Genomic DNA, 7808 nt, shown 5'->3' with positions numbered 1-7808 from the left:
AGTACAGACCTGTATCTTCCAAGAAAGGGAGTGGGAAATGAATGGATATCGAGGGCACTTGGTGTCAATTGCCGGCTGGAAAGATATTGCAAATCAAATGCAATATCTTTCATAGACAACTGGGAACACTTCTATGGAAGAAATGAAATGTATGCTCGTGATGGGGTGCATCTATCGAGAGCTGGGGTTGTTGCTGTTGCGAACTCGTTAGAAGAAGTGGTTAGAGGTGTTTGTTTGGGTTTAAACTGTTAGTAGATAGAGGTATGGGAATTGATTTGGAGGAAGGAGGTAATAAAAGTATGTGTTTGTGGGAGAAAGGAATTGGCAAAACGATCAGGGAAAGAGAAGGTCCGCAAAATAACAATTCACTTAGGGTATATTACACTAACAGTAGAAGTCTAAGAAATAAAATTAACGAATTAAATGCTCTTGTCTGCACAGAAAAAATAGATATTATTGCACTTACCGAAACGTGGATGAATGTAGAAAATAGAGAACTATTAGCTGAATATCAAATATATGGATTTAAACTATTTCACACAGATAGATATATTAGACGAGGAGGTGGAGTAGCCATATATGTTAGGGACAATTTGAAATGTAGTCTCAAAGAGGGAATCAAAACAGAGCCACACACAGAAACTATTTGGATTGAATTAAACGAAAAAGCTAATAATATTATAATAGGAGTAATATATAGGCCACCAAATTTAGACAGAATGGAAGCAAAGCATCTATGGGATGAAATATCTAGAGCATCTAGATCTAACAGTATTTATGTCATGGGTGACTTTAATTTTAGCGGAATAAACTGGTTGAACAAAACAGGGAATAGTGAAGCAGAAGATTTTCTAGAATTAATTGACGATTGCTTTCTTACGCAACACATTAAGGAACCAACACGGGAAAATAATATTTTAGATTTAGTGTTAACTAACAGGGAAACGCAAATTAATGACATCGAAATAGGGAGTGAGCTAGGGAGCAGTGATCACAAAGAAATCAGATTTAGCATAGAATGGAATAGACCAGTAGGAGAAAATTCTGTTAAAGTGCCAGATTTTCGAAAAGCTGATTTTAATAGCCTAAGAAATTTTTTGGGTCAAATTGATTGGAAAGGCTTGGGTATGGGGTGTGGGCCGGTCTTGGAGCGAGACATGAACCCAGCGATAGGTGACTTAAATGGGGATTTCGATGTGGATTCAATATATAACTTATTTAAGAATATTCTAAACAAAGCACAGGAACGTAGTATACCATCCAAATTGAATAGATCGTATACTAATGACCCAAAGTGGATAACAAAGAATTTGAAGAACCTTATAGGTAATAAGAGAGCTTGGTACAAAAGGATTAAAAATGGGGAGGTCACTTTAGAACAGGAATTCGTACAACTGGTTAGAAATGTTAAAAAAGAGATAAGGAAAGCAAAAAGAAACTATGAAGTTCGCATAGCAGGGCAAGCAAAGACAAATCCTAAAGGGTTTTTTCAGTTATATCGTACTAAGACTAGGGAAAGGATAGGTCCATTAAAAACTGAGACAGGTCAAATAACAGATAGTGATGAAGAGATGAGTAGTATTTTTAATAAATATTTTGTATCTGTATTTACTAAAGAGGAACTTAACAATATGCCTTCAGCCGAACAAGTCTATGTGGGTGGGGACGAGGACAGGTTGACGAGTTTAGCAGTTACCAGGGAGGATGTTCTTAAACAAATAGTAAAACTCAAACCAAACAAATCCCCAGGGCCGGATGAAGTGTTTGCTAGGGTGCTTAAAGAATGCAAAGAGGAGCTTTGTGACCCACTGTCAACCATATTTAATAAATCAATAGAGTCAGGCAGAGTGCCAGAGTTTTGGAAAGTTGCTAATGTGATACCAGTTTTTAAGAAAGGAGATAGATCACTTGCGTCTAACTATCGACCAATTAGCCTAACGTCTATTGTGGGAAAGTTACTCGAATCTATAATAGCAAATAAAATTCGTCTTCATCTTGAAAAACATAAATTAATAATTGAGTCGCAACATGGTTTTATAAATGGCCGTTCATGTTTAACAAATTTGTTATCTTTTTATTCTAGCATTGTTGAGGCAGTTGATAGTGGTAAGGATTGCGATGTTGTATACCTTGACTTTAGCAAAGCTTTTGATACAGTGCCACATGAAAGACTGATTAAAAAAAATAGAGTCTCATGGTATTGGGGGTGCTATATTAAGCTGGATTAGGGCATGGCTATACCAAAGGAAACAGAGAGTTAGTATAAATGGAATCAAGTCAGAGTGGGAAAATGTTGTAAGTGGAGTGCCTCAAGGCTCTGTCCTGGGACCTCTGTTGTTTATAATATATATAAATGATTTAGATTCAGGTTTGAGTAGCAACATTTGCAAATTTGCCGATGATACGAAAATCGGTAGGGAAATTAATTCGGAGGAGGACTCACTATCACTTCAAGTTGATCTAGATAGGGTTTTGAAATGGTCAAAGGATTGGCAGATGCAGTTTAATGCTGATAAATGTAAAGTTCTGAGGTTAGGTAATGATGATAGAGTTACAAGATACGAGCTAGATGGTGTTGTGATTGCGAAGTCGGATTGCGAAAGGGATCTGGGAGTTATGATTAGTAAGAATTTAAAACAAAAGGATCAATGCATAAATGTTCGTAATAAGGCAAATCGGACACTTGGATTTATTAATCGCAGCGTTAGTAACAAGACACCTGGTGTGGTTCTCAAGCTATATCTTGCTCTAGTTAGGCCCCATTTAGATTATGCAGTTCAGTTTTGGTCGCCATATTATAGAATGGATATAAATTCACTTGAACGTGTCCAGCGTAGGATGACTAAGTTAATTCCCCAAATTAGAAATCTTTCATATGAAGAAAGATTAACAAAGCTTAAGTTGCATTCACTGGAAAGGCGAAGAGTTAGGGGTGACATGATAGAGGTTTACAAGTGGATGAATGGACATAACCGGGGGGATATTAATAGGGTATTAAAAGTATCAACACAGGACAGAACACGAAACAATGGATATAAATTGGATAAGTTTAGATTTAGGAAAGACTTGGGTAAATACTGGTTCAGTAACAGGGTTGTTGATTTGTGGAACCAATTGCCGCGTAACATTGTGGAGGTGGGGTCCCTCGATTGTTTCAAGCACGGGTTGGACAAGTATATGAGTGGGATTGGGTGGTTATAGAATAGGAGCTGCCTCGCATGGGCCAATAGGCCTTCTGCAGTTACCTTTGTTCTTATGTTCTTCTTATGTTCTTATCCCTAACCTCCTATTTTAGTAAAAGGATAGAGAGGATAATTTATACTTAGTAAATCTTGTATCCAGTAATTTGTTTGGATTCCTCAGTAGCAAAAATACCTATGAGTTTATTGCTAAATTCATATCTAGTGGAAAGTATTAACTATCGACTATATATTGAATTACAAGGAACCTTTGATGTGGCGAACAAAAATAATTTTATTACACTAGAAAGGAGATTATCTAGAGGGGATTATATCCTTGAAAGGAAGGTTTAAGTTGCATTCACTGGAAAGGCGAAGAGTTAGGGGTGACATGATTGAGGTTTACAAGTGGATGAATGGACATAACAGGGGGGATATTAATAGGGTATTAAAAATATCAACACAAATATCCTGTATGGAGAGCTGAGGCAGGGAAAGCGTCCAGTAGGCAAGCCCCAGCTACGGTACAAAGACGTATGCAAAAGGGACCTGAAAGCCATGGACGTCGATCTTGCTATATGGGAGACACTGGCTGCAGACCGTTCAGCCTGGAGGCAGTCTGTTCAACGAGGTCTCTCCAAGTTCGAGGAGTCACTTGCCAAGGAATCGGAGGCAAAGAGACAGAGAAGGAAAGCCGGTAACCAGGAAGACAGACCAGAATCGGACTTCGGTTGTGCTCGGTGTGGGATGGACTGCCACTCTCGGATTGGCCTCATCAGTCACACCAGACGCTGCACCAGGATTGACAACTAGGGCGCAACTCCATAGTCTCCCGAGACTGAAGGATGCCTACTATTAAAAATATCAACACAAGACAGAACACGAAACAATGGGTATAAACTGGATAAGTTTAGATTTAGGAAAGACTTGGGTAAATACTGGTTCAGTAACAGGGTTGTTGATTTGTGGAACCAATTGCCGCGTAACGTGGTGGGGTCCCTTGATTGTTTCAAGCGCGGGTTGGACAAGTATATGAGTGGGATTGGGTGGTTATAGATAGGAGCTGCCTCGTATGGGCCAATAGGCCTTCTGCAGTTACCTTTGTTCTTAAGTTCTTATGTTAAGTGTGATTCAAGTTCAAGTACGTTTATTGAGACAATGAAATACATCTCAAAGAGATAGAGTAGCTTAGGCTATTTCGACCCTCTACTTCAAGTCTCTCAAGGGGCGCATAAGTCCAGTGAGTGGGTAGCTAATGAATCAATCCGTTGAATTAAGGGGGCGATAGTTAGGGTTCATAAAAGTTGTTCTAGTGCAATGAAAATTTATTGACGTGTTACACGTGAAGAGCGCTGCAAGTGGTCCAAGTTTCAGCATCGCAGCCTAAATAGAGAGGGAGAAAAAAAAAAAAACTTTTTTTAACCATTTTTTTACATGTTTTAAAGTTGATATAACAAATACAAATATCAACTGATATTATTTCTATGATACTCAGCTATCACAATACTATATAATAAAGGTTGTCTAGTGGCATTATTATCCCAAACCTATTTAGTGCAATAATACAAATTTTCAAAGTTCACCCAAAAAATTCTGCAACAAAATGATGTTTATAAATATATATAAAATCAATAAATGATCTTAGGGGAAATATATAACTTGAGTTTTTAGAGGCACAGACTCTACATATAATGTGCAAGTTCCATGTAAATTGAATAATAAATAAAAAAGTTATTCAACCATATAGTTGCAAATTAGTTACCTGTAAAAAATGAAGGTCAAAGTTCAGCCACCTTTGGCTGAGGTTGATGAACTACCAATTTCAATCAAAATTACCACCCTTGTAGATTGGCATTCCTTCAGTAAGGTGTGTAAGTTCCATGAAGATTGCCTGATAAAAAAAAAAAAAAAAAAATTATTAAAAAAAAAAATAAAAAAAAAAAATAAAAAAAAATAAAAAAAAAGACAGCAGCTTTATATTTACAATTATTTATGATATAGTATCAAGATATAAAACATAATACATACTAACCTAATATAATTGGTCTGAAATATGCAACATCTTGCAACATCAAGAGGGAGAACGTCTTGAGTTGCAGGTCTAAGATCTTGAGTGGCAGGTGCCGCAGGTGGTGTGGCAGGTGCCGCAGGTGGTGTGGCAGGTGCAGCAGGAGGTGTGGCAGGTGCCACAGAGGTGTGGCAGGTGCCACAGGAGGTGTGGGTGCCTGGGTGTGAGGCGAGGTAGTGTGTTGTGGGGGCGGGAGGCTGCCCTCTCTCTTCACTCAAGGGAACTCTTGTTTTGCCTCAGTGTGGCTTTACGCTCCTTCTTTACTTGGCTAACGCGTAGAGCTCTTGCCTTTAGAGCTTTCTTCTTGTCCGATACTATATCCATTGTGCAGTATATGCAAGAAAATACGATCTGTGCGAGCGCGTCAGGCATGCGACCGCCGGCACAGACACTGAGAGGGTGACTAAGCCAGAGTAATCGGATTATAGCCCCTCCCTCTCACAGAAGACAGTTGCCAGCGAGTGTGTTTATAATTTGTATATGCATAACAAGATATTCTCCACTCTATTGCGAAATACTAGACGCTTACAACGTATGACGCATCACCCTACGGCGCACCCGAGCCGCGAGGACCAGATTTCGGGCAATTGCGGCTGGAAAATTTGCTCTAATTACGTTATTTATTATCATAACATTAAACGGTTTGCACCACGGTGTTGCCAGAACGTTGTAGTATTTTTATAAATTTTTCGTGTTTGGCCGAATTTTTTCGGCCAAACAATTATAACGCCACCTTAAAGTCGAGGGAAGAATTAATAAATTGTTTGTTGTAAACACAACAAAAGAGGATATTTGATAACTTTATTATATATCAACAGATATGATTTCTTGCAAAAATTAATGTTATTACGTAAGAAACAATTACCATCACTACAGGAAGAAGGCAACGTAGGGATGACGATTCTTCCCCCCTGCAAGCAAAAAAGAATAAACTTAGATTAGAGAAGTGCTTTTAAGAACATAACATAAGAGTCAAGGGATTTGCAGAAGGCCTATTGGCCCATACGCGAATCTCCATCTTTTTAACTCTACAGTCTTTCTACAAATATAAATTCTAGTTTAGACCTAATACTCTAGTTATTTAGAATCCTGTGTATGCGTTTGAGAACAAGTGATGACAGAACGATGAATTTTGGGAACGCCGGAGATTTTTTCCTCTGCTAGCTTCCCTTAATCCTTTGCTTCCCATGTTCCAGGGTGGTGAGATGCTCCCTCGAGAACAGCACAAAAGTCGCTCCCGTAATCTGTCTTGGACATCCATTTGGTCACCACTTGGTCCGGGAGACATCTCCCGTCACGCAGGGTGCAGTTGCACCTCCACAGATCTCCAGTATCAGCTCTTGATACTGGTAATGGCTCAAAAGGGCCACCACTTACGGGCTATTCATGCCCGTGCCACCTTTTCGATGGTTTAATCGTCATCTTGGACACATTTATGGGAGACATCTCCCGTCACGCTGAGTGCACTTGCACCTCCACAGATCTCCAGTATCAGCTCTTGATACTGGTGATGGCTCGAAAGGGCCACCACTTACGAGCTATTCATGCCCGTGCCATCTTTTGGGTGGCTTCATCTTCATCTTCTTCATCTGTTTAAAACACGGGAGACATCTCCCGTCACGCTGGGTGCAGTCGCACCTCCACAGATCTCCAGTATCATCTATTGATACTGGTGATGGCTCAAAAGGGCCACCACTTACCAATTCATGCCCGTGCCACCTATTGGGTGGCTTCATCTTCATCTTAACACATTCACAAGGGAGACATCTCCCATCATGCAGGGTGCATTCGCACCTCCACAGATCTCCAGTATCAGCTCTTGATACTGGTAATGGCTTAAAATGGCCACCACTTACGGGCTATTCATGCCCGTGCCACCTTTTGGGTGGCTTAATCTTCATCATCATTCATCATCTGTCTTGGACATTAAGGTGCTACGTTAGCTACAGTCAACATCTTGGCCAAACACTTCGGTGACCCACATATCCGAACAATCCCTCAGCGCTCAAAGGTATGGTTCCAACATTAATCAAGCTCTAGTATAGTAAATACAGAGACAATGTACACCACCTATTTCTTGGCATTTTTAGTTACTATATCTGTCTTATTTTTCAATAACATTGTCTTCTTAATGACAGCCTGTTTCCAAGGTCCTACCTGTAGAATCTACACTAAGTGATCACTCAGTTCATAATTTTCTTTACTAATATCTAGAATCATATCAACATTTTCCTCTTACATAACTTTTCCATGTTATGTTTAACCAAATTTTTTTGTGCTCAAAGTTCCTGAACTTAATTCCTACTTGATATTGTTTACTAGTATCTTTTACCATTTATAAAAAAAATCTGCCTTGAATTTCCCGTTTTATTGGCTTAGTTTGTTCTACTAAACTTAAACACCAATTTTAGAATTCATTACCTAGTTTGAAGGCACTTTGTAATTTGCAATGGCATTTAAAATAGGTAATTTATGATGCACCTCATATCATGTTCGCGTGCGATACTTGCGTGAAATGTTACTGATGGATATGATGGGAACTGAACTCCAAATTAGTTTAG

The 7808-nt window shown here is 39.1% G+C and overlaps 1 long non-coding RNA gene across 1 annotated transcript; it reads right to left on the bottom strand.

Annotated features, from left to right (window-relative positions):
• Positions 1 to 4483: 4483 nt before the first annotated feature.
• LOC138359359 (uncharacterized) lies at positions 4484 to 5981 on the bottom strand. Its single transcript, XR_011225926.1, has 3 exons — positions 5212 to 5981; positions 4942 to 5070; positions 4484 to 4562 (listed from the first exon to the last, which is right to left on the bottom strand). It is a non-coding gene; the product is annotated as an uncharacterized lncRNA (long non-coding RNA).
• Between the last annotated feature and the right edge of the window lie 1827 nt (positions 5982 to 7808).

Source organism: Procambarus clarkii, chromosome 90 (genome assembly GCF_040958095.1).
Source record: "Procambarus clarkii isolate CNS0578487 chromosome 90, FALCON_Pclarkii_2.0, whole genome shotgun sequence".
In the NCBI taxonomy this organism is placed as follows: domain Eukaryota; kingdom Metazoa; phylum Arthropoda; class Malacostraca; order Decapoda; family Cambaridae; genus Procambarus; species Procambarus clarkii.
Note: the sequence above shows the minus strand (reverse complement) of the source record. Positions and strands in the feature narration are given on the sequence as shown.